The sequence below is a fragment of the Diprion similis genome, chromosome 11, assembly GCF_021155765.1.
Source record: "Diprion similis isolate iyDipSimi1 chromosome 11, iyDipSimi1.1, whole genome shotgun sequence".
NCBI classification, from domain to species: Eukaryota; Metazoa; Arthropoda; class Insecta; order Hymenoptera; family Diprionidae; genus Diprion; species Diprion similis.
In genome coordinates this window covers 3,746,709-3,771,959 of record NC_060115.1, presented here as the reverse complement: position 1 = coordinate 3,771,959, position 25,251 = coordinate 3,746,709, and the positions used below count along the sequence as shown (strand labels likewise).

The following is a 25,251-nucleotide window of genomic DNA, read 5'->3' as shown; positions in this document are numbered from 1 at the left end:
CTCCTGCAAGCTCTTTAATATACGCTTTCAACGTGTACCTACCTACAGTGGCTTTCCAATTTACTTTAGGCTCGGATTAATTCGTGCTATATTCAAACTAAATGTCAAGTCTTCCGCTGCCGGACTTTCTATCTAACCTTTGCAGCCTCTCGAATAATCGGCGTGAATATTTGTATACAATATAATTAGATGTGATTTTCGTGAAAGCGATGGGTACTAAACCTCTTGGAGGACCTAAGTTGCAGAGTCTCCGTCGACGGTATAGTTAGACGTAAGCAACGTGATCGATACGTGCGTTATCGCAGAGTTGCGAAGACGGACAAAAATAGAACACGTTGGGCGAAATCGACTCGATACTGTCGGATGAAAAAGTCTGTTTTCAATCGACGGATCATCGGCCGCGTCACTGCGGCTATGCAGTGGGTAAAATAACCAGAATAAATTTATAAAAAACAGATAAAGATGAGAAAAAAATGGTTTAAAAAAAAAGGGCATGTAATCGTTGCAATCTTACGCGTTTATGAAGAAAAAAACCCAAAACGTCGTCGTATTTCATCTCGATAATAAAGCGATACAGTCAATTTTATTCAATCGATCCTTTTTTATGTTCGGTAGTGGAAATAGAAACTGAAATTAAACTCGTAAAATCGATTCAACAACTAACAGTTTCTTCTCTGCGTAGGTACCTACGATTATTTTCGAAACAAGTCACGACTCGGGTGGTGATTATTTGAACGCGTTTCAAGTTTTCGAAATTGGTTGCAGCTGAAAGCGTCGAGGGCTCCGTCGTTTGTAAGCAGAATTCTATTTTCGTAAAACTTGCTTCTCTTTTGGCGGAAACGCATACAATGCAGGTACGGAATAGCAATTTCAAACGTATTAGTGTGCAAAAAAATAACACCCTAAATAAAGACCACCCTAGTGTACAATCACTCTCCGAATAAACACAAGGCGACAGAATTGCGTTCACAATCGCGACTAACCGGCCAAATTAGGAATCACGAGGTTGAGCGTGCTTCGAAAAATTTGTTGCAGGTATGCTGTGTCGTGCCCGACGTTGATTAATTTTATTTGTCAGGAGTTTAAAAAGAAAGTCGAAAGAAGAAAGAAGAAACCAAGAAAGTAGCGCAAAGTCCGTAGTACGAGAAAAGAAACGCAACTTCTTCTCGAGTGACCGGAAGTTCGTCGAGAGAGAAACTCCCTGGGCTGGTAGGTATTCCATCAGGGTACAAACTACAAACCCTGGATCACTTTGTCTCGTGTGGAGCATTTTTAGAAATTTACCGAAGAGGAGGAAGGGAAACCGAGGAATCTAAGAAATAGGCCAAGACAAGGCTGTTTTTATTTCCGGATCGTTTTCTTATTCTTTCAAAGCAAGACGTCGTACTTTGTACTCTTAATTCAAACGCTAATGAAAAGCGTAGTCCGATCATTAATGTGATTGATACGAATGGCGAGCTGTGCGAAGAAAACAAAAAACAATGGCGCATCGGGGGACCGTCTTAGATTTATTTTCAGTTTGTTTTTTCCCTGTTTTCTCTTTTCTTTCATTTACTGTTTATTCGTTAAAGACCGTTACACAGACGTATAAAAGAAAACCGCCCACGAGGATGCGAACTGCGGCAAAAACGTTTCAATAAAAAATTACGTCCGAAGAAAGTTGAAATCTACAAACTTTTTTCCTTGCACCTTCCACTGTTCCCTTTTGATTTCCTCATTCTCCCTCGATACAATTCGTACCTACGTGCTCTATTCGCAATAAGAATGACAAAAAATAATCGATTTTTAAAGTACAATTAGAAAATTTTACACCGTTTAAAAAAAAAAATACGAAATAATCGAGTAATCGATTAATTTCTACTGATCTAATCGAGTCGCGTTCCATTATTTTTAGCTCAGTGTCCATCGCTGAATTATTCACTGACGTGTAGGACTTGACCGGCTTCGAAATACGCGAAATCATACTAAAACCTGATTATCTGTATAAGCTGATTACCTTAGAGGCTGCGGTGATCAGGATTCCTCATTTCCGTTGCCATTCTCCTTCCAATAAATGCGGGGCACATGCACTGTAGACACTTCACTCCCACAAAAAAACAAACACAAACACAAACACACACACGCAGAAACATCAAGCTCTAGTCAAGCCTTTACGAGGCGACTTCCGGTGCGACAATTTCGCGACGTGCGCTCGTCACGATCTCGAATTCGACACTGAACGTGAAGTTTGAGCAGCGGTATAAGCTGTGTGTACAAACATTGCGTGCGAGTATTTCTGCGTGTAAGTGTGTGAGTCTCGTTCGTATTAAGGGTCGGTTTACTCTGGTATTGCGAAAGTTAAGCGCGTTGCGTTGGCTCGAATCGGATATTATTACAACTATTAAATTAGATTTGAATCGGGTGTATAGTTGGATCTGATATATATATATATATATATATATATATATATATATATATATATATATATATAGAATGCTGAAGCTTTTCCTCTAGATTTGGCAAAGCCCGATGCTTATTCCGCAGTCAAAGCTCAGCTTATTAGTTTATAATGCATAATTGCGGTGATTGGAGCCGAGAGTTTGACGATCATCGTTATGGCTCTTATTGGTGGAAATTAGAAATTCATGTGCGAATTCCTGCAAGCTTGTATCACGTATGGCGCGTGGCGATTGGCAGTTGCCGCTTCAACTTTCCTCATAAAACGAGCTAACAAATTATATTTCCCTTTTTTATTACTCGCCTCATAAACGTCTCGCATAAAAATGGCGTTTCCGCGGATTTTTATGGAATTTAACATGCTCGTAATATTTAGCGGAAGGGGGAGCTACGAGGAAAAACGTATCTCTTCGCAAAAGCGGTTCGCAATTTCTTCTGATTGTTTTTTTCCGTTCTTCTCTCTCTCTCTCTCTCTTTCTCTTTTAAAATTTAGATAATACATTTTCAATATTTAATACTCTGTAAAATCCAATATTTATCGCCTAATTATACTGCACGTTGGCTTTTTGCGAAACATGTTGACATTGCAGGACTCCTTGAAGACCGCGATGACTCCACGTCCGAATTTCTGAATGCACTCATCATCCTCCTGTATTTCGTTGAATATTTTTCAACGTCAAGGTATTTCCTCCGTACGACGGAGTTTCGGATTCAACGAAACGGATCACAGAGTGGAAAATTCAATACACGACGATTTTCGCGTTCTTTGTCGACCTTCTTTCATTCACTCGAACGGTTTGATTCTTTTTCTACGTTTATATTTCGGCACGGCCATCGGAAACGGATTTCGTGAGCTATCGGACGATAAAATATAAAAGATCGGATAATTTATTATTTGGTTTAGGTTCATGTATTGTGCGAAAACTATTTAGTGAAACTCGGAACCATTCATATTCGCTCGTGAATGCTATTTGAGAATTTTTTTTTCACACACACATACGCATATCTATTCCGGATATGAATAGTTCTGTTACGAATTTTTTTTAGATATCCAGAATATTTGTTTCACATGTTTAAATTTTTTTTTTCAAATTATTACACTTGCAGAGCTTTGAAAGTCTCAATTTTTCTAACTATTGCATTTTAATTCTACAATGAGGAAACTTGCTTTCGGAATATAATCTAAGAAAGTCTAATAAATGTGCGAAAAACGAGTTCAATCGAGTCTCGACAAGAATTTGAAAGTAATTATTTGGATTACTCGAAAACGCGAATGAATCTTAAGCTCGGTACGGGTACAGCGACGAAAAATTGATTCAGACGAGAAGAAAAAAAAAAAAAAAAAAGAAAAGAAAATACCTCGAGGGAACGCGGCAGGGGAAATCTGAAAATATATTTTGGCCTGATCAGGTATACACCGTGTAAACCAACCGCAACGATGTTATATATACCTATAACGCCCCTCAAAGCAAGGCGAATAAATTTGACTTTTATGAAACGTAGATCAGACCGAGGGTCGCGTATACGAGGGATTGCAGTGAATTCGGGTATAGAAATTGACCCGAATTCCCGAAATCGTTCCTGCGCAGCCAGACGCTAAGCTGCACAAGGACGTCTACCTGCAGCACAGAGGACGGCGAGAGCAAGGAGAGAGAAAGAGGGGGGGGGGGGGGGGGGGGGGAGGTCAGGGCGTGTTATTAAAGTAGTAAATTTCATCCTCGGTGGCTTGATATGGATTAGACCCAGCACGGAGGGCGGGGGATAAAAGGGGGTGGACGGGGTGAATCCGAGACCGTCGGAATGTCGGAAAACAAAGTAGTAGCCGTGGTGGCGCCCGTGTACCTCGGTTTCCTCCCCCCCTCCTGGTTCCCGGTTCCCGGTTCCGAGCTTTCCACCCTCCTTCCATTGTTCTCAAGAATCGAGCAGCAGCACAGCGCAAACTTAGGTACCCAGAACACCCCGACGAACTTTACGACGTCCCGATAGTGGGTCAACTATTTCCCCCGTTTGATTCAAGTTTCGCATTCCCCCTCCACCCCCACGCCGCTAAAGTTTTCGGCAATCCTAACCACTGATTGCCCCCCCCCCCCCCCCCCACTTAAACACGTCTAACCTCAAATGTAAATTAATCCGTGGATACTTTATGCTCTTTAGCGGAATTCCTATCGACAACTGATTAGAGGCTTCTTTTCCTTGTACAATTGGAAAGAAGGATTATAAAAAAAAAATATAACTGCCATTCGAGCAGAAGAAAAAAAAAGGGAATTGAAAATTCTGCTAAAAACATCGACGAAAACAATTCATTTTCTGAAGAAATATTTATTTTTTTTCGGTTTTTGAACAGAGTTTCGTAGCTGCTGTAACCAAAATATCTACTTCACCTGTTTATACTGGTCTATTTGGATTTAATCAATTGTACTTTTATATATTTTTTTGTCACCCTTTTGCGGTGACCCGACGTTAAGAGGGTAAGAAAAAAATGAGCCGTGTTATAACATTCCAAAATATTCACTCCCACCACATTGTCTTGTACTCAATTCTACCAATGTGCTTGAATATTGGTACAACGATACTCGTTTCACTATAGGTATAATTCCTTATCGACTGCCATTGTAAATAAGATAATAAAAATTCTCTAATGAAATTGTGCGGTAATTACTGAGAACGTTCAAAATCTCCATCCACCATACCTCCATGATCACAGGTAAACCAGAAGTTTAACCCGTTAATATACAATGTCAAAAAAAATTTCTCAGGTGCAACAAAGGTGAAAAATTCATCCGGTGATTCGACGGAGTTGCCAGTCCGTAGTTGCAAGAAACTGGCTACCGGCCAACACATTAGCCGGGCAAGGTTCTTTTCGCGAGAAATTGCAGTCACAAATCCCATTGGCTTTGCCCGGCTGGCGGTAAAGGTGGAGAGAGAGAGAGAGAGAGAGAAACAGAGATGAAGAGGGAGGGGAGAGGCTGCAGATCGTCGGCTTTGGTTCGCGAGGGGGACTCAGATAGCAGCACCGACTCCTGGGGGGCCCGCTAGGCCGTTACCCGTAATTGGACGCTCCTGCATAATTGTTCCACCCCCCCCCCCCCCCCCCCCCACACGCCCCATCAGCACCGTCGCCGATGCGAACCCGGCTCAAACCCCCAAATGACGCTTAGCGTCAACCCGATTTGCAAAGTCTCAACGTCTTTTTTGCACGACTCGTGAAAATTTTGCTTAAAATTTTAAATTGAGGAATATGATTGATTTTGATCCGATGATCACTTGGGGAGAATTTTCAATCAAATGATCGTAGACAACATGTCGACGGCTATTTTCGTTAGACGGACCGTTTCAGGGTGTCTGAACGAGGTTTCCGAGACGGTGATATTTTTCGCGACACTCTAAGAGGTATGAAATCCTTTAATTCCGTTTTATTGAGTACGGGACAAGAGGGAAGCTGCTAGAGCTGCTGCCGATGGACCGAGTGAGTCGGATGGGGTAAAGGAGGAGGGCGATAACGTTTGGACACGTTCCCGGCTGCAGATTCCCGGGAATTTCACCCCGAGTTTGTCTCCTCTCTTCATTGGCATCCAGACCACGCGACAAGCGTATTGTTGTCCTCGCTCATAGAGCAAATCGTAAAAGAATTCTCGTCCTCGCTGTGTATCACTTCATTTTATCGCTGATCTAATCACGTTGTCGTTCGTCTCTCTTATTCCCATATTTCTTGTTTTCCATATTTTTACTCACGTCCTTATCTCATTGATTATTATTATTTACTTCTTTGGTTGTTTCTGCCGAGAAAATCTGCCGACGACGAGTTTATACGTGTGTATACATACACATGTATTGTTGAGTGGTTTTATTCCATTTCAACGCAGGAATAATAATTAATTTAATTTATATCATCGTCATCTGACCACCGACGACGCGACGGTGTGTAATAATAATTAAAGAGTATATACCTCTGACGAGAAGTAATTTCGCCAAGTAATTTCTCCTTTCCAAATCGAGCGCAAATACAATGAATTCGGAGTGTGCCGGGAGTATTAATCATGGCTGAAATTTTAAACGAATTACCATCTCCTTAAATATTGACACTGTAGTCGAGCGGGGAGCGAGGTGAAGGAGGAAGGAGGAAGGAGGAAGAGAGTGGAATCGAGTCCTGAGGGCTGCCAAGATGGGTCTGTCAAGTCGGGTTGCCGGCTCTCTCCCTCTCCCTCTCCCTCTCTTCATCTTTCTCTTTCTCTCTTCCGGCTCGCCCGAGGTGAAGTCTGAGTCAATTTAATTCTGATTAATTACTTCTTAATTAATACAAACGTGTCTGGCAAGGAAATAGAGTATTACCGATAAAGCGATTAAACAGGATCCTTTTTATTCGGCGCAAGAGCGGCGCCTCCGCTCTCTCGAATAACGATCGCGTTCCGCTGCATTCACTAGGTAAGTTTATTTTAATTTTTTCACTGCTCTCCCTTCTTACTTATCGTTCTTTATTGCAGCATTGAAGTTTGTTCATTATATTTTTTTTTCTTCACGAGAAGAAGAAAAGAAAGAGAGAAAGAGAGAGAGAGAGAGAGCAGAGAAACGCAAGATGGGCGGATACGCCGCCGTTCGATTTTATCCAGAGCTTCCCTACCAACTGCCATGGCTCTCACGTGTCGAGCCTGCCGGAGAAATATAGCTTTTCTTGAATTTGGAAGAGGCGGAAAGCGGAAGAGAGGAGAAAAAACTGATTTTCCTATTCGCCCTGGGGTTCATCACGCGGAAAGTGACGAATTCGTGACTATAACAAACTCAGCGTGCCCGCAGGATGCGATGCGATGCGATGCGAAGGCAGAGCCGCAGCCTCGGCTTCCCTCCTCGGGGAATTCAATATTTCTTAAATTTTAAATCACTCCGTTTAATAAATACGTTATGATTTAATCTCGGGCCGGAGAGGCAGCAGCCAGAAGTCAGTCGAGACCCGGAGCGAGGGAAGCTGCGGAAGGTGGGGGAGGATAGCAATAATAACGGCAGGCAGTTGTGGGTTGGAAAGGGAAAAGCGGAAAACCGAGGAAAAAATTCAACGTCTCAATGCGCGGCGCTCGTGGTGCAGACCAGAAATCTCTCTGGTGACCTCGCTGTACCAACGAAAGCTCGGGAGGTCACTGAGCCGGGATTCCGGCTGAGCTTTCCACCGGCGGAGAGGAAAATTGCGTTAGCCTTAAGCCGGTGCGAGAATCTGTGTGGATGTACGTATGCACGGGTATACGGGAATATTTCTTTACGGGAGGTTTTAAACTTTTCCCTCCTCTTCCCGAAAACTCCTCACGTAATGACAGGAAGAGAGGGAGAAACTACGTCTATATAGGTATGTGTATCGTGGACACTGTACGTGAATGTATGCAGGGGAGGGTGGGGCAAAGTGGGCAGCTTAAAATTTTTTATATCTCAAAAAATTTGGGGGCAAAGTGGGTATCTTGAAATTTTTTGAATAACAAGGGGTAAGATAAATCACTTCAACTTTTTATTAAACATGAATTATTCGGGAATTATTTACTCGAGTAATTGCACAGCTCGTAACGCGAAACGTTTCAAGTTGTGCTTTACTCTCAACAAGGTCAAAGTGGAATAGTTTTCTGAACTTTAATTTATGATTACTTTTTCTCGAGAAAGCTAGATAATAATTTAACATAATTGTTTATATAAAAATTAAGCATTTTATTCTGATTTTAGACGTTATTTTCTTAAGGGGCCCACTTTGCCCCATCATCCCCTATATACGACACTTCAGATTTCTCTTTTGTGTAAAATATTAGCACCTATTATAAGCTGCTTGACTCGGAATTACTGTTGGATGTTTCCAAGATTTGTTTATTTATTTATTCATTTATTTTGTTAGCAAAACAGAGAGTTAAAAGTTTCAACTTTATGTTTAATATTCAATTTTTATGTTTACATGACAAACGAGAATCTTTCGAGAAACTTCATCCTATCGTTAAATCGTTAAGAGTTAAGAGAAATCTAAAAAATCGATCCTGTTCAAAAACGCAGAGTGTAAAACTATTTCGTCGAGACCTCGATCCCTGTGGAGAGCACTGCAGTATCGGAATTTGCGTAATTCAATATCGATAGACCAGCTCGTCGATAATAAAAGCAGCAACTAATTTAACCCAGTGAAAACACTTCCAACCGGTTGGTTGAAATCGCGAGGATAAATAAATAGAGTGAAAAATTGAAAGCCGGTAATTCAAATTCACACCCCCGCGGATCGGGGCCGGTTTTTAAACCGCGGGCTTGCGTTTCGGATCGTACGTATAACTCGTGTAATTTAGGTCGATAGCTAATTAACGAACCATTCATTTTCGCTGAGATCTGGATTCGTAACGCCGAGTGTATCGCTGAACGACTGAGCCGACGAACGAAACATATTTCAGGGGAAATAGCAGCGAAGTGGAGGTTCGTTGGTACGCCTGATTCTGGAGTCTCGCCTCTCGCAGAGCGGCAAATCGGATGATTCTTGATTGGATAGCAATCATCGTGCAATCCGATCGCATACAGAACCCGAGTATCGTTTCGACGCTCACGCAGCTTCGCCGGATACAGCGTCACGTGACATCAACTGCGAGAAAAATATGAGAAAGAGAAAGGGAGAGAAAGACTGAGCTTTCTCAAGCTTTTGATGATTCGATGCGCATCCCGAAGATTTCAATATTCATTAAATAACACAGGTTACAACAAAGGAAAAAACAATTTTCGAGTTTATACGTCGAAAATTAATAAAAATCTTTATCGAGTTAAAATTTTCAAAAAATGGATTTTTTTTTTTTATTTTCGTTATGTATATAGATTTAGGTATACACGCAGAAAATTTCTTGTCAATCCGGCAAATATTGACAACTCGATGTAAGTTGAAAAAAAAAGTTTTTTTTACTATATGTAAAGCGCTTCTGAAACTTTGAACGCGTTTTTCTCAAAACTGGTGTTTTTAAAGTCGGTGAGCTAGATTTCTCGGAAACGGCTAAACCGATCAGTATCAAATTTTAACACAAGCTTTTTAAGTATATTTTTTATTAATTAATCGAAGGTTTTTTCTCACCGATAAATATTTTCTATTTTATAAACAATTTGAAGCCTAAATTTTTATCAAAAATCGACTCTTTGTATTGAGAAACCGGCATCTTGTCAAAAATTATTATTTTGTTTATTCCTTCGATCAATTACAAGATAATACATTATACTAACGAAGTATTTTTGATTTTTTCAGTTTAAATTATTCAGTCCAGAGATATGGTGATCACCGCAAAACGCCTTTTTTAGAGGTACTCCCGAAGATCAGCTATAGCAGCTTTCAAAATAATTAATTTTACAAATAAAAAATTTAAAAATACATTTAAAATTTATCATGACATGTGTACAAATTTTTTACTTAAATAAATTCAAACAAAATTCTCTATAAATTGATTTTTTGGGCCTCCTGACTGTATTAAACCCCTTAACTACTTTCAAAGTATGTTGTTTTTTTTTTTTTTTTGGACGTTGATAAATAAGTGTTAAAATTTTTCATTGATAGTATAAGCAGCAGGTATCAGCAAATTGGAATAAAAAGTTGCATATTTAACTCGTCGAAATTTTGCAAAATTGATTGAGAACTACGACATGATTTCTTCTCTTTTTTTATTTGTCCTCTTTTCTTCGCTCAAAATCAATGAACCGAAATTATGCGAAACTCAACGCAGCAACGTTTCTGTTTCCAAAAGAGAATTAATAGTTATTTTTTCATCATCTTGCCAACGAACGAAAAGCTGAACCGAGTAAATAAACAAATGAGTTATTGCAGGTGGATGAAAACCTTGAGTAACTAAATAAAACGGCGAGAGAAGATCGTGGAATGAGAGAATAAAAAATGAAACATAAAAACAGGAATATAAAGAAGAAGAGAGAAAGGGCAGCGGGTATCGCGCGCAATAATGGAAAAGCGTAACGCCTCGCCTTGGAAGAAGATAAAGTTAATATCTCGAGCCCGGTTTTGTAATTGCCAATTATTTTGGCTTACATCGCTCTTTGTTCTCGCGGCTTTAATCGTAAGATCCCCGCCTTTAGACCGCGGCCAAAACGTCTGCCATTTTGCAGGGTCGCAAGTGAACCGTCGAGATTTGAAAAAGAATCCGGACTGCTCGGTTTTTATAAAATTGTAGGCTAACGTATAATATCGGGCTCGTTTTGGTTTCCTTACGTGCACTTCACCCCCTCCCTCCCTCCCCATTCGCCCCACCAAAGAAAAAAACCCTCATTTTTGCAAACGTTCGCAAATTTCTCGCGTGCGGAACACCCACGGATGTCGAATTTTGCTCGGCCACGTTTTTTTCGCCCACGTGTGGAAATGTCAAGAAAGTTTGAACTTCGCAACTGAGCTTTAACCTCCGTCTGACAAACGGAGTATGCAGCAGAGTTTGCGAATGGACCGCGAATTAGGAGGGTTGCTACTTCGCACCGCTAACGCGCTTATATACTTATGGAATAGCAAGCTGCTTGCTGAAGCCTTTGGATCCCCCTTCGTTAGTGCCCGTTAAAGCGACCTGTGCGTCAGGGGTTCACTTTGCCAGTTATCACAGGGGGTGCACGGATTTCATGGTCACGTAGTGATCATTCAATCGAAGAGAGAATGAACCGATCTTCCCTGATCATGTTACAGTTTAATAAATAATTGGTGAAATATGTTGCATGAAATTATTAACGAATTACTTTATGGAAACACGAAGATCGAAAAGAATTATATATAATAATAAGCATATTAAATTTTTATCCACAGACGTTAAGAATTTTTTTATCAATACCGTTTCTGCGTATGACTGTGATTAGTTTGTTTAATAGAAAAGAAAACGATAAAAATGGCGAAGAAATTTGTTCTGTTCGTACAGGATGAAGTCAACCGAAGTATTGCAAATCCTGATTCGTATATCAAGATTGAATAAATCTATCGTTTTGGAACGTTGTTGCACGGAAAACCGCAACCTTGTTGCATAAACAATATTGGAGAAAGAACGGAATAGAAAAAAGCAATTTGAGGATATCAGTGAAAAAAGTGAGACTCGGAAAGCCGATTTGTTTTCTAAAATATATATCAAATCCAAGCCGCGCACTAAAAATGTCATTTTTATCCGTGTATTCGAGTGTATCCGATTTGATTAAATTCGAAATACGAATTTTTAGAGCGTTCCAGGCGAAGGAGGGTTTAATTCCGGTGGGACACGCTGCATGTCTTGTGACGTAACATACATACATAAATATACATATATATACACGCTATACGTATCCATACGCAGAAACCGGGGAACTCGAATCGCAGCCTGGCGGCAGCGCCGACCATAAAAGTCAAATTTGAATTTCAAAACACCTGCTCACCTACCTGCCCTTTGTTCACTTTAATAAGATTTTTTTACTTTTGTATAACCCAGCTGTGCAAACCTTATAGATGTAGGTACATGGACGTGTAAATAAATACACTTTTCATAAGTGTGTCTGTATATATATATATATATGTCGGCTCGTGCGCAACCCTGCGCATTGATAGCCGTGCCACCCCGCATGTAAAAGAATAAGAAATAACAATCAAATCACGTCTAGCCTGCAACTGAATGCGTCACTTTTATGTATATGATGTATAACTTATGTTTATTCCTGTGCACACGTATATTTTATATATATAGAATATAGTACCTATATCGATGCGATATTCGAACAATAAATAAAAATGAATGATTGCAATCCACTCCACGCTCACCAGATTATATCGATGTGTAAAATATAATTGCAATTCTGATGTGTCTGAAATCAAATTAAATTATTTATGGTGTAAATAACGAATTATGTTTGATTTCAGGTTAACGAACTTTTGACAAGAAATTTCACTATCAAAAAATATCAACTTTCAAGGTATATATCACAGAGTTATTCCGAGAACATAGATTAACATTAATTATCTCGATCTGCAGAAAAAAATTGAAGGAAAAATAGCACAAAGAAAGGAATAAAAAAACGGTATCACAAATCAAAAACTCATGTCACGTGGCAGTTTGAAAATTGTCGGATAGCCTCGTCGGTCGAAATGTGTACGGAATAAAACGTTGACTTTTAAGTTTTACCCCGATGTTTGAGTATCGTGTCACACAAGTATAACTTAGCGCATAAATACGTAAGCCATTAAAAAAGTTCTTCTGACAGCAGCCGATGTATTACATTACATGTAGTTATATATAGTGTGTGTCGAAGCAGAACGAACGAACGAACGAACGTGACGTGAAAGATCGGTAAAAAATCGGTGTGAAACAATTCAGCTCAATTTATTTCTTAACTTTTTTTTTCCCGTTTTCAACTTTCGCCGGATCTCTCACGTAGCAGGTACCTAACTTACGTACTTCCGGAAGTAATAAAGCGAGCTAAAATTTGCCAAGAATTGAAAACAGTGAGGCGTAAGCCGGACCTCGTTTTCGTTATTGGACAGAATCCGAATTCCATTCGCGTTCGAAAATCTCCGGGAAACTATCCCAGGGAATCTGGTCGATCCGTCGCAACAGCAGCTTCAGCAGCATCAGCATCAGCAGCATCAGAGACGCGAGACTCGGTCGAGGAGATATTTCTCCCCCTTAAAACGTCCGCTGCAACAAACTCGGCGTTGTCTGCAGAACAACTTCTCTCTTTATCACTACTTGTTTCCTCGCCGTTCCTCCTAATTAGAGACTTTCAGCTATAAACGAGACCGGATTGCACAGCTTGACTTTCGCGTTGACGTCAACCTGCAGACGTCCTCCTCCCCGACCTCCAGCCCGAATTTGAATACCAAACTCGCCTAAAATCCACCCAAACTTTACATCCCCTCGACTTTTATTTATTCATTTTCCTTTCGCCTCCAGGATCAATTAACCTGCGATCCATAGAATTTGGTTGTTCAACGATCATTTTTATTCATTTATTTATTAATTACGGGGGATGCAGAACTCAAACAAAAACGTATTTATTATATATTGTAAATTATCACAGACCTGGCTAGTATATTATCACGTAACAATATACATAGAGAGAAACATAAAGAGAAAGAGAGAGAGAAAATATGTGTACATATGTGTATGCATAAAATGTACATAATACATGAACGCGGAGAAGAACGCGGGCTGCATAAAAATGCCTCGTTCACGTGCAGATCCATACCTAGCCACAACAGAATAAGGACGACGCGAGGTTGTGTAAGGAGAAGTTTGGATAATTTCCTCTCGCCCTCGCTTCGCGTCGGGTCGCGTCGCGTCGCGGCGTCTCCTCCTCGACGTCGCTGCAGACCCAACCCCCTGCACGTCTCGTGACGGAATACTAAATGCGACGGAGTCTTCCTCGTCCTGCAAGGAAGCGAAATTAAGTTTCGAGTTCAACTTGTGTCACTCGCCCGCACGACGCAAACGTAAGTCGCGTTCCGGGCTCGACTTAACCCCGAGTCTCCGGTAAACGCCTATTTTTCGAAAAAAAAAATCAACAAAGTAGAAAAAATAATAAAAAATGAACTTCACGTAGCGTTTCGAAAGAGGAAATAACCGGTTTTTTTTTCGTCGACTCATCTCGTAGCTACAATTTTCCATACGTTTTGAACGGAGAATTATCTGTAGCGTAACGTTTTTGAAGAGCGGATGGTGATGAGTTTACTTTAAAAATTTTGAAAGCACACTAAATCAAAGAAAAAAAAAAAAAATTTGCTGGAATTACACTGATATTTGACAATATTTCGAAAATCATTTGTAAAACTCGACTTTGCCAAAATAATTAAGTAATTCTAACTGCAATTCTTGTAACAATTATTACCCGAAAAAATGCACAAAAAAAAAAAAAACTTCTGTGGCTTTCTTTTTTTTCCCTGTACAAAAACGAACAATTGATTTATCGATTCTTTTGATACACCTGCATCGAAGGAAAATCGAGTAGCGTCGCAAGGATTCACGCATCTATAGGATATAAAAAAGAGAAGGTAGAAAAATACCCGGAAGAACGACGATGCATAAATCGCGAATCAGGATAAGGAGAAACGGGGGTCGTCTGACCTTTTCAAGGGAGTTCGGCTATCGGTTGAGGGTCGCGTCGATTTGCCAAAACATTTGTTCCCCGGATCGGCAGCCCCTAACGCTCGCGCCTCTGAGTTAACGATAAAAAAGAGCAACGCTCCCCGCCAAGTAAGGTTCGCCAATCTATTTCCGCGCGCAAACCTCGGTTATATACACCAGCATCGTGTAGGTACGTGGGGAGGGTGGATGGTTGGATGGTCGGATGGTCGGATGGGTGGATGTACGGCTGAACGTCGGCTTGCGAGCTTGCGGAGTCGTAACTAGAGCGGAAGCAGCCCTGAACCTCTCGGGGATGTCGGGGTGGGGGATGATAGCGAAAGCCCAACTCCTTAATACCGGGATTTGCCGAGAGATCTAAAGCGGCTACGTGCACGCAATTTTTTGCAAATTCGCCCGGAAGAAATCGAGCCGCGTATCCTCTTCCCCCTGGCTGCAGCAAAATTCACCCCATGAGTTGCAGCAACCCTTCCCAGCTTCCGTCTCACGCTGCTTCCTAACGCGTATAAAATCGTCGGGTGATTCTCCCTGAGTCCTGCATGTAACTGACTTGCCTTTAGATTCCATCTGTCCTTGCGTTACCAGGGTGTCCAGTATTCATGGAAATTATGGAATTCTCAGGGAATTCTTAGGGAGTTTCGTGTCATATCTGGATGATGATAATTTTCATCCTAGGTTCATAAAAAATTAGCCATTTCAACTTTCAGGCAATGATCATCTCTGGAATCGTTTCCGAAATGCGGGATGAGAGTAAGATCGTTCCTTCGTCACCTCTCGCGTATCGTGTCAGAGGGAAAGGGGAAAGCGTGGCAACTCGAAAAACCCCCGCTTTGGAAGGGTCGCACCTTTGACCGACGAGCAAACAGAGGCGGATCACGTCCCCGGTCCCGAGGGATGGCGTTTAGTACTTTCGACTCCTCCCCTTGCCACTCGCAAGCCGGGACCACAAATTACACAAAACACTGATATAAATCGCTCGATAACGCAGCTCGCCTCCGGCGCCGATATATCGTGTAGGGAAATTTGGCAAAGTGCCGGGAGTAACGCCGCCGCGGCGTCGAGCTCGCGGTTTTACAGGAACGTCGAGCGCTCGACTCTATTTTTGCTAATTGCAAAAATGTGGGAAAAAAAAACGTTGGAGGTTGCTGCGGAAAATTTTTTGTTTCATCCCCCTCCCCCTCCCCCGTTTTCCTGATATTTATCGCGTACAGACGGAAGGATTCGACGAGCCACCCCCCGCGTTACACGCGTACGCGATTTACTAAGGTTATAGGAAAGATTTATGGGTTTTTGTCTCCGGCGCTGCGCTGCACTCGACCGACTCGATATAGTCACTCAACTTTTCCTCAACAGCTCTGTATTTATGCCTGCGGCTATCTCCCCTGTAGCGCCGCGTTAATGTCGCCGTATAGCAAAGACTCCTAAATCACTCTATTCACCCTATTTTGTACCCGCAAAACCGCTTAGCATCAAACTCCTAACTTCAAGACTTTGCCCCATGGCCTACCCCTCTGCCACCCCTCCCCCTCCCCCTTGTCCGCCCTGTTATACAACCAAAGTTTCGTAACGAGCTAGGTGGGAAAAAATTGTTTCAATATTTCTTCCCCTGCTTCGTCGGTGTTTAACCGGATTTGAAATATAAATTTCTTCCTTCGGTCTACGTTTTACGCATAGGAAGAGAAAAAAAAAAAAAAAGAAGACGCCGGCACGGTTAGAAAATCGTTCGTACAGATAACTTCTTGTTGCACACCGAAGATCAAAATGAAAATATTCTTTCAGGAATCTCGGTAATTTTCATTTGTACACGGTTATAATTATCCTTCGCTCGCGATTAGGAAAGTTTTTTTTGTTATTTCAGTCAAATAACCGAACATCAAGGGTTGTTGATGATTCGGTGAAAGCTGTACGATATTGAAGCACAAAAATACTGAACACAAAAAGCAAAGAGAAAGAAAAAGGAAGGAAATATGACAATCCAGCTCTCATCTGATTATTATTCACGTGTTATATGGGTGAATTCGGTGCCGGGATGCCAGCACTGGTCGGCACGTGTTAACGAACATGTCAGTGTAAAACCCGGGTCGTCATAACGGCCTGTAAATACGTCCGATACTTGTTTCAGCTTGCACAAAGTAGCTTATCGGCTTTGCCACGTGGCACAACGATGAAGCTCGACGATTCCCGGCACAAAGGGGTTTTAATTAAACCATCAGAAACTAGAGGCATTGAAAAGTAGAGCGGCGAATTAAAGGGGGGAAGAATTAAGCAAACATCGCTTTCGAAATATGCCGGCAAATCAATGTTTTTACGTAGATATAACAAATATTGTAGATATTTGTTTAACTATAACCTAAAGGTGTCGCATTTGAAAATTTATCGATATTCAGGTGCCTATGAATATACACGATAATTGGTATTGTTTCCCTATTTTTCCAACTTGCACATACATGCGACATAATTTTTCTCACCCAATAATTCTTGAAGAAGTCTGAATAGATCGAAGCGCAATATGTAATTCGACTTGCTTTCCAAGCCGCCGTTTCTCGCCGTATAAAACCGATCTCAAGTTTCCTCCAAGGTGTCAGGTTTTCAGTCTAAATCGTGGTATAATCACAAAAGAGTGAATTCCGTCAAGCTTGAGTGGAATCTCGCGTACCCATCTGCGTCTAATTTACCGGCATGCCTTGCGACGTGCAGTGATAAGACAGGTACGATTCGATGCGAGAAGAGGAAGAAGAAAAATAGTTAAAAAAGGGGTAAAAACAGCGCTGCGCAAGGGTGAGTTTCACCCTATGCAGAGGGTTGGAAGTGGGGGGAGCGAGTGAATCCAAACACACGAGCTGCCGAATGCCGTCGTGCATGACGTTCGACGTTTCTGCGGGGGGTGATTCGAGCAAACAGGAAAGCTCACAGCTGAAGATAAACACCGGAGGTTAACAGCAGCGGCCACGGGTCAAATTTACATCGGTTATGCGCGCACCTATGCAAGCCCCAGAAACCATAAACGCGCTCTGCAGGGGTTGCACGTTAGCCCCGAGGGTTTCGTGGAGCTTGCAGCTGCGGTCTGGGGCTCGTGGAAATTCGAATAATATTTCTCTAACTCTGTCGCACCAGAAGGAGATTAGTTATTCCCACCCACCCCCTCCACCCCTTATTTTTTAGTTCATAGAGTTACTTTGTTACTTTTCTATCTTTTGCGACGCGGGATGAAAGTTGGTGCTTTTTACGATATTGAATAGGGGATGAGAAAAAAAAAAAAAAATTATAATACATGTATATCCTTTTTTATTGCCACGTCGGGGTGACAATTTTTCAACTCCGATGCGTATTGTTGCATAAAATAGTTGCGACTTTAAAGCACCTCGAAATTAGATGAAACGAAAACAAAAATCCTTAAAAATTTCTTGGGGCCCATTTTTTCACCCTCCCTTTCTCTTTATCTCTCATCTCTATTTCAAGAGCGGAGAATCTTCCTTCCTGAGTGGTTTTTCCCTACTGCACGAGACGCACGGCCAGGTGCTTCATACAAGGTGCGCCTTCTCTAGTTTTACCACCCTTTTCCACGCGGTCGTAATAAGTACAGACCATCATCCAAGGCCCGAAGTAGGATACCGTTGTTGACGCGCTGCAAATCCCGACGTTTTTGCAAGACACGTGTGTGTGTTCGTGTGTGTGTGAGTTACACCGGCAACACTGGCTCTCTCTCTCTCTCTCTCTCTCTCTCTCTCGTGAACCATTGATAAAATATTTTTCACCCCTACCCTGATTCGTTGCAGTTTTCTTAACCCTGTTTAGATACCGGCGGCGTTTCTAGAGCTACCTTTTATACCTACCGCTACACTTTTTTCCATCCCCCACCCTCACCCCCACCCCCACCTCACCCGACCTCGAACTCGCGATAAGCTTTCAGCAGCGGGAAATGTCTGTGTGAAAAAGTATGGGTATTGATCCGGCTACTCCGCCTCGAACGAATTTATATACCCGCACCCTTGCATTGCGGAGAATCAGGCAGTCGGGTGGATAAACTTTTGTTAACATCGAGTGTATAAACTGCATTGAGATGAAATTGAACCGTGATCTCGGTCCGCGTGATGACGATGGTGAAGAACTTGGTGGGTTTGAAGAAATGGTGAATTTTTCTGCCTCGTTTTCGTTTTTACTTTTTGTTTTTTGAAGAACCGAAGAAAATCTCTCTCGTCTAATTCGCTCGGGGAGATGGAATTTAAAAAACGAGAAGTTCAGTAGCCATGGCAGGAAAAAAAAATTTCAGCACCGCTGACAAAATATTCGCGAGGACTCATCGCGATTAGTGCGAATTTTCGCACCTACGTAAATCTAAAGTGTTGCCTTCTCGTATAATCGATACACGTAACTGACGGATAGAGAAAGAATAAAATCGGCTGCTCGGTAGGATGATAACGGAAGAAAATAAATGTGTTTCGCGAGTCACGTGGATGCAGGTGTGTGCAGAGGGGATGAAAAGCGAAAAATCACGGTGGAGATGGATCCTGAAAATCCCGAAGCTGCAGAGGAGGGAGAAGGGAGGATGACAGGAGCGGAGTCGCGTTACGAGGAACGTAAAAGACGGTTTGTTCTGCCGTTTATTCCAGCTTCTTTCGTCCGCGGATGAAAACAAAAGCTGAAAATGAGATGACAAAGTGAAGACGCGCGAAAATATAGTTTGTAGATTTGGCGTGGGTGACTATTATAGGGGCGGGTGGGGCAAAGTGGGCAGCTTAAAATTTTTGAAATCTCAAAAAATTTGGGGGCAAAGTGAGCCTCTTGAAATTTTTTAAATAACAAGGGATAAAATTAACCACCTCAACTTTGTATTAAACATGAATTATTCGAAAATCATTTACTCGAGTAATTGCACAGCTCATAACGCGAAACGTTTCAAGTTGTGCTTTACTCTCAACAAAGTCAAAGTGAAATAATTTTCTGAACTTGAATTTACGATTACTTTTTCTCGAGAAAGCTAGATAATAATTTAACACAATTGTTCATATGAAAGCCAAACATTTTATTCTGATTTCAGGCATTATTTTCTTAAGGGGCCCACTTTGCCCCAGCTTTCCTTATCTATAGAAAACCTCAAATTAATTATCTTCGAAGACGCTGCAATGTACGAGTTTATCTTGTACGTGATAAAATTGTAAAAAAAAAATCGTGGATTCTTGTCAAAGCAAATCTCTTTGAAAAATGTCGGATTTAAAATCCTGACGACAAGAGTTATCAAAAATTCTGAAACTCGAGCTTTCGCTCGACGCTGGTTACTGTGGCGGCATTAGCCAATAACGAGCTTGAATTTAGCCTCGTGTCGTTATTCGAGCGTAACTTCTGTCCCGTCGTTACGAGATGGGCCCCCTCGTTCGCGTGCCTGGTATTAACGAGGCATTACTGCATGTTTTAAGCCCTTCGCCTGCGCCCCCACCCGTCGAAAGTCACCCGAAATATGGATTTAACATCGGCCAGCCCACTAGTGCTAATTATAAGCGTAGTAATTCAGCCTTAATTTTATCCGACGATGAATCGATACAGCAAACGGCGTCGCAATTAACTCGTGTCGTTGCCACAGTCACGCCTCATTCGATATACGTCACCAATATCAAGTCGATATGATTCTCAAGTGATGGCCGATTACTCACCTTTTGTAATTCAGACCGGAGAAGTCGGTGATCGTCCTGAAACAGAAAAAAGTCAGGCGATACTTTAGTGCGAGTATTTTTCTTCAATTATTCTTATATTCTTACTTTAGTTGGGGTTTTTTGTTTTTCACCTTAATTTTTCTTTCTTTCTTTCCCACTTTCTAATGTTTTCGAACTTTGACAGAACGAATAGGTGCCGCTCGCTTTGCAATGCAAAGCCGTTTACATCGCCGTGTCGAAGAATCGAGAGGAGAGAGAAAATTTTCTACCTCTGTATACCTATCTCAGACTGTACACTCGGCGATGAATTTTCAAGCGGAAAAATATTTGCGCCAGAGCAGCCAGAGCTCGGTAATATATGATCGAGAGTTAGTGTGTCCTCGTGCGAATATGTAAATGGAATTAATCGAGGTATTCCTCGAACCGAGGAAATTCTCCAAGAAATTTTAAGCAAATAATCCAAACATGGTGCCCGGGAAAATTGGCGGATGAAAAAGAAGGCAATTTTTTAAACCCCTCTCGTTACGCGCATGTATACATATACATATACGCGTGGATGGGGATGAAAAGCAGAAATCAAACACGAAAGCCCTTCATCAACGCGATGTGAACTTATTCAATTTTTTCCCTCACACCTACTCCCTTTCACCCCCTATCTCTTTCTCCCCCGCACTCACACGCGCCCACCTCCCCGACTCTTTTCGCGCTGGACTGTTGCAATTAGCAAATTAAATGCCGGATCTCTTTTCTATTCAAATTTAATGTGAAAACCAAGCGTGTAAATTTTCACATTGACAGTTATGTCCATTCTCGTATATATATATGGATATAGTAGGGTGGTCCTTGTTTAGGGTGTTGACGAATTTTTCCACCCCATCCCCCAAATCAACTTCAAATAACTAGAAAACAACAACCTAATTTTTTCAGATTCCTACCTCAACTCTAAGATAGTCCGCTTTGTGGTTGAAGTTTCTTATGGAAATAATATGGGAAAAACTTTTGTTCTCGGTATATATTTTATTGTAAAAGTAATGATGGTAAAAAAAATTTTTAGCCGTGAATTTTTAGTCAGCATCAGTGCTAATGTCTAGGAAAAAATTCACATAATCATGCAACGCAATCTCGACGAATTGCACATTCTTGAAATCTGACTTTTCTTGATTTAGAGGAAATGCAATTCGTCTAGATTTGCTGGTATCGTGATGTAAATTTTTTTACAGATAGTAGCACTGATGCCTACTAAAACCTCGAAGTTACAAATTTTTCAAAATATAATTACTCTTGCAACAAAATATATACCGAAGAAACAAGTTTTTCCCATGTTATTTCCATAAGAATCTTCCATCACAAAGCGGACTATCCCAGAGTTGAGGTAAAAATCTGAAAAATTTGGCAATTGTTTTCGAATTATTTCAAGTTGATTTGGGGGGTGAAGCGGCAAAAATTCGTCAACACCCTAGTATATTGTATACATCTATACAAACGCCTTTCATCCCATGAATATTTACGGAGCCCTGCAGCAACGAAGAACACCGCATATTTACGCAATTTAAGAAAATCTTCATCCGTCGGCTTCACAGGCTGCTTCCTGTGTGGAAAAATTTATAACGTAATCAGAAACCGACAGTCGTGAAGAAATTTTTTTCAGTTTTAAACAACTGCTAATTGATTCAAGTTTGCAAAATTTTTTTTTAATATGTAATAACGCTTTACGGTTATACAAATAATTACCATTTCTTAATATCGTGATAATTTTATAAGAAATATGAAAAGAGAGAAATGAAATTGGAGTACAATTTAAAGAGAAACGCTGAGGAGACACAGGTGTAAATTAGACTTGGAGTAAAAGTGGCGAAAAATTTTTTGAGAGTCGTTCTGACGAGCGCGGTGATGAAAGGGACGCAGAAGAAAAAAAAAAAAAAACAGGAGAAAAAAACGTCACGAAGTATAATAGATATGAAAATGACTTAATGTATTCCATTCGAATGCCGCAATACAATCAACGTTAAATTCGGCAAAATAAATCAAGAAGTTTGCTCACCGAGAGAGAAGTCGGGGGTTGGGGTTGAGGTTGAGGGTCGGGGTGGGGGTGGGGGTGAAGGAAGAAATGGGGGAATGCCGGAGTATGCCGAGATTTTGCGGACTGGCAGCTGAAGGGCGGGAGGCGGTAAAGTCGAGTGGCGACTTTGTTCACAATTACGCAAACGAGAATTTACTCAAGTTTAGAGAATTTAATCCGCTAAAGCATTCTTTTAATTTAGAAGTAATTTCAGGGAATTACATAAAAGTTAGAAAACTTGTCTTCCACCATGGCCGCTCCGCCTTCGCCTTCGCCTTCGCCTAGCTTCGCCAAATAACACGAGAACCAGGTGAACAGGCATTAAGAGATACTCGCCAAACTGCAGAAAAGACACAATTAATCATTCCTGCTGCGCGAAGCTTTCTCACAGCAAGAAAACCAGCTTTTCGCTCTGGTTACGGAATTAAGGAAAATCTGACCTGACACGCGTGTTTAACTCTAGAAAAAAAAAAAAAAAACATTCCAAACAGTTATTTTCAATGATAAAAAACGATGATTAAAATTTCATTATTATTATTATTATTATTATTATTGTTATATTAATAAATAATCACAACTCTTGAAAGCTAAGTTTAAATTCCCATAAAATCCGATTGACCCATGCAGCAACTCCAGTAGGTGATGAAAATATTCCTCTTGATCCTGTTGAGGATCGTTCCACACAAGTCTTTGCAACTCCGCGGGCTTCCATGCGATCAAGCCACGGGGTAAAAAGAATATCGCAGAAGAGAGCGTTGCAGAGAAAACCAATTGTAATTCAATTACTTGCCGGATATTCGTAGCCCTCCTCCATACTTCTGTCTGGTTCTCTCCGTGTCCCCCGGATCTCTGGAGAGTCTCTCCCTCCCTCTTTTTCCCTGTTATTCCCTCTCTCGCCCGTGCTCCGGCTGGCTCTTTGGCCTGGCACCGAGTGACTTATGGGTTGCGAAGTAACGTGCCAACTTGAATGGGAAATCTGGGGGGCGGTTCACCGCCTCACCTAGCGCGAAACCAAAAGCGGATAATAAAAGAGAAGGACGTAGTGCCACCCCCGGTGAATAACGAGAATGCAGAAGAGATCCCACCTGCGCATCTATACCTCGACACAAACCCCGACGGTGTACACCTACACCTGCGTAGAGTCAATTCCCTGCCAATGACTCCCCCTTGTCGAAATGAAAATTAATTTTTCATAACGCATTCGATTATATATATATATATATACATATATAAAATTATACTCACGGGCGAAAATTTTGTTTATTTCATATTTATTATCGTTCGAATGGATAATGTATATTATATGTATTCATGTACCTACACACAATGTAGGTAGGTGGAAAATTTTTTGTCGTAAAAATCTCGTAAAATCGTCCAACGGCTTACCAGGGAAACAGTCGGTGCGGCAGTTTCGGCCACTCATCTGTCTTACCGGGGTTTTATGCCAGGTTGTTTTACGGCCAAGATGGCGTCCTACGACCCCGGCTGTTCGATGTATCGCTGTGCGAGGGCCGACCTTTTCGGTCTATCGCCCTGTTGTATGGTCGCTTAATTCCGCCTTTGACAAGTCCGGTTTTCTATCTTCCAACTGCCACGCGAAAAGCGGGTGGCTTTTCTTTTTCCCTTTCTCTCTCTCTCGCCTCCCTCGCTTCACGACCCGCGAGCCGTTTATTCTTTTCCCTTAATCACTGTATACCTACCCCGGATCGAATCCCACCTGGGAACGGTGTATCCGAGTTGATTAAGAGGATTTCGGGGCATTGATTGAACGGAATCGCGAGAGTAGAGATCGTCCCACGTTCTCTCATACTCATGCTCCGCGTTTTGTGACCTGCCTATTCGCTCCTGTATACGACGATCTACGGGAATGAAAGAAGCAGAGGAGGAGGAGGAGGAGGAGGAGGAGGAGTAGTAAGGAGACGCGCAGAAAGAAGAAGAGGACGTCATCTTTCTCCCGCCAGCTACCCGTTGCTGGAAAGAGAGACTATTTGTTTAGTTTTTGTCCGAATGGGAGAGGGAAATTTTTCTCCCTCAATGATAAATCGCTCCCGGTATCTTCCCGCTCTATTATTACATGTAACGTAAATACATCGTGCAAAAGTATTATATACGTTAACCATTGTAACAGGATTACAGGTGTATAATATTTTCTAAAATCGTATTTATTGTAAGCATTTGTCAAAGAACCGCAAATTCGCGTCGAAATAACATCGAGTGTTTCCCCGGAAAATTAAGGCAAAGAAAAGAAAACCCCGAGGTTCAGGTAATTGTGCAAATTGCGTCTCTGTCTGTAAATATTTTACACAATCATCCGACTGTCTTTGCAATAAATGGCCGATTAGGGCGGAAACTGACGACCTGTCAGACGCAATCCTTCAACTCCAAGCTCGCCCTTTTCTTTCTTCAGCCCCCTTTATCCAGCCCTTCGAAGAGCATCGACTCTCGAGAACGATCAGTCGTTGTATGGGTATACATAAACCCCTGAAATTCATGAGAGGGGAAAAACTCGACGATTTGACGCGTCGATGACACGCCACGTTCACGAATTAAATGATCGAAATTGCATCTCGCATTATGTGTCGGTAACAATTTATTGAGTCGATACTGTTTCCACAGAATCGTTGCTACAGAAGATATTTTTTACAAAGTTCGATTCTACAGAATTATTTTAGGGCTGTATCCACAGATATTCTCCTAAAAAGTCGTTTCTACAGGCGAATTCTTTTAGATTGCTCGATTCTACAGAGTAAATGGGAAAAGTTCGTTTCTACAGAATTCAGGTTTGGAAGTTCGTTTTCTCATACATTTAATTGTCAATTTCGTACATTTTGATTTAATTTAATTTAACCTAATTCAATTTAATTTAAATCATTTGACCGCCACTAGTATAAACGAACCTTTCAATTGTAGCACTACTTGTAAAAAAGAACTTGTAAAAACGAAATGGACTTGCAGACCTCAATTTCCTTAGAAATGAATTGCAAGTCGTAATTCTGTAGAAATGAACCCTGTAAAACCGAGCAATTGGAAATAATATCTCTGTAGT

General features: G+C 41.4%; 1 protein-coding gene across 5 annotated transcripts in view; it reads right to left on the bottom strand.

The window, feature by feature from the left end:
• LOC124412217 (teneurin-a) overlaps positions 1-25,251 on the bottom strand; it is a 497,247-nt gene that overhangs the window by 315,558 nt on the left and 156,438 nt on the right. For 3 of the 5 annotated variants that reach the window (XM_046891912.1, XM_046891915.1, XM_046891916.1), the window contains exon 2: positions 20,147-20,182. The exons of 1 other annotated variant lie outside the window; for it this stretch is intronic. The gene's annotated coding sequence lies outside the window, so the exon portion shown is untranslated. Of the gene's footprint in view, positions 1-1,996; positions 2,013-20,146; positions 20,183-25,251 lie in introns of those variants that run through there. One more of the 5 variants, XM_046891914.1, reaches the window with a different exon arrangement.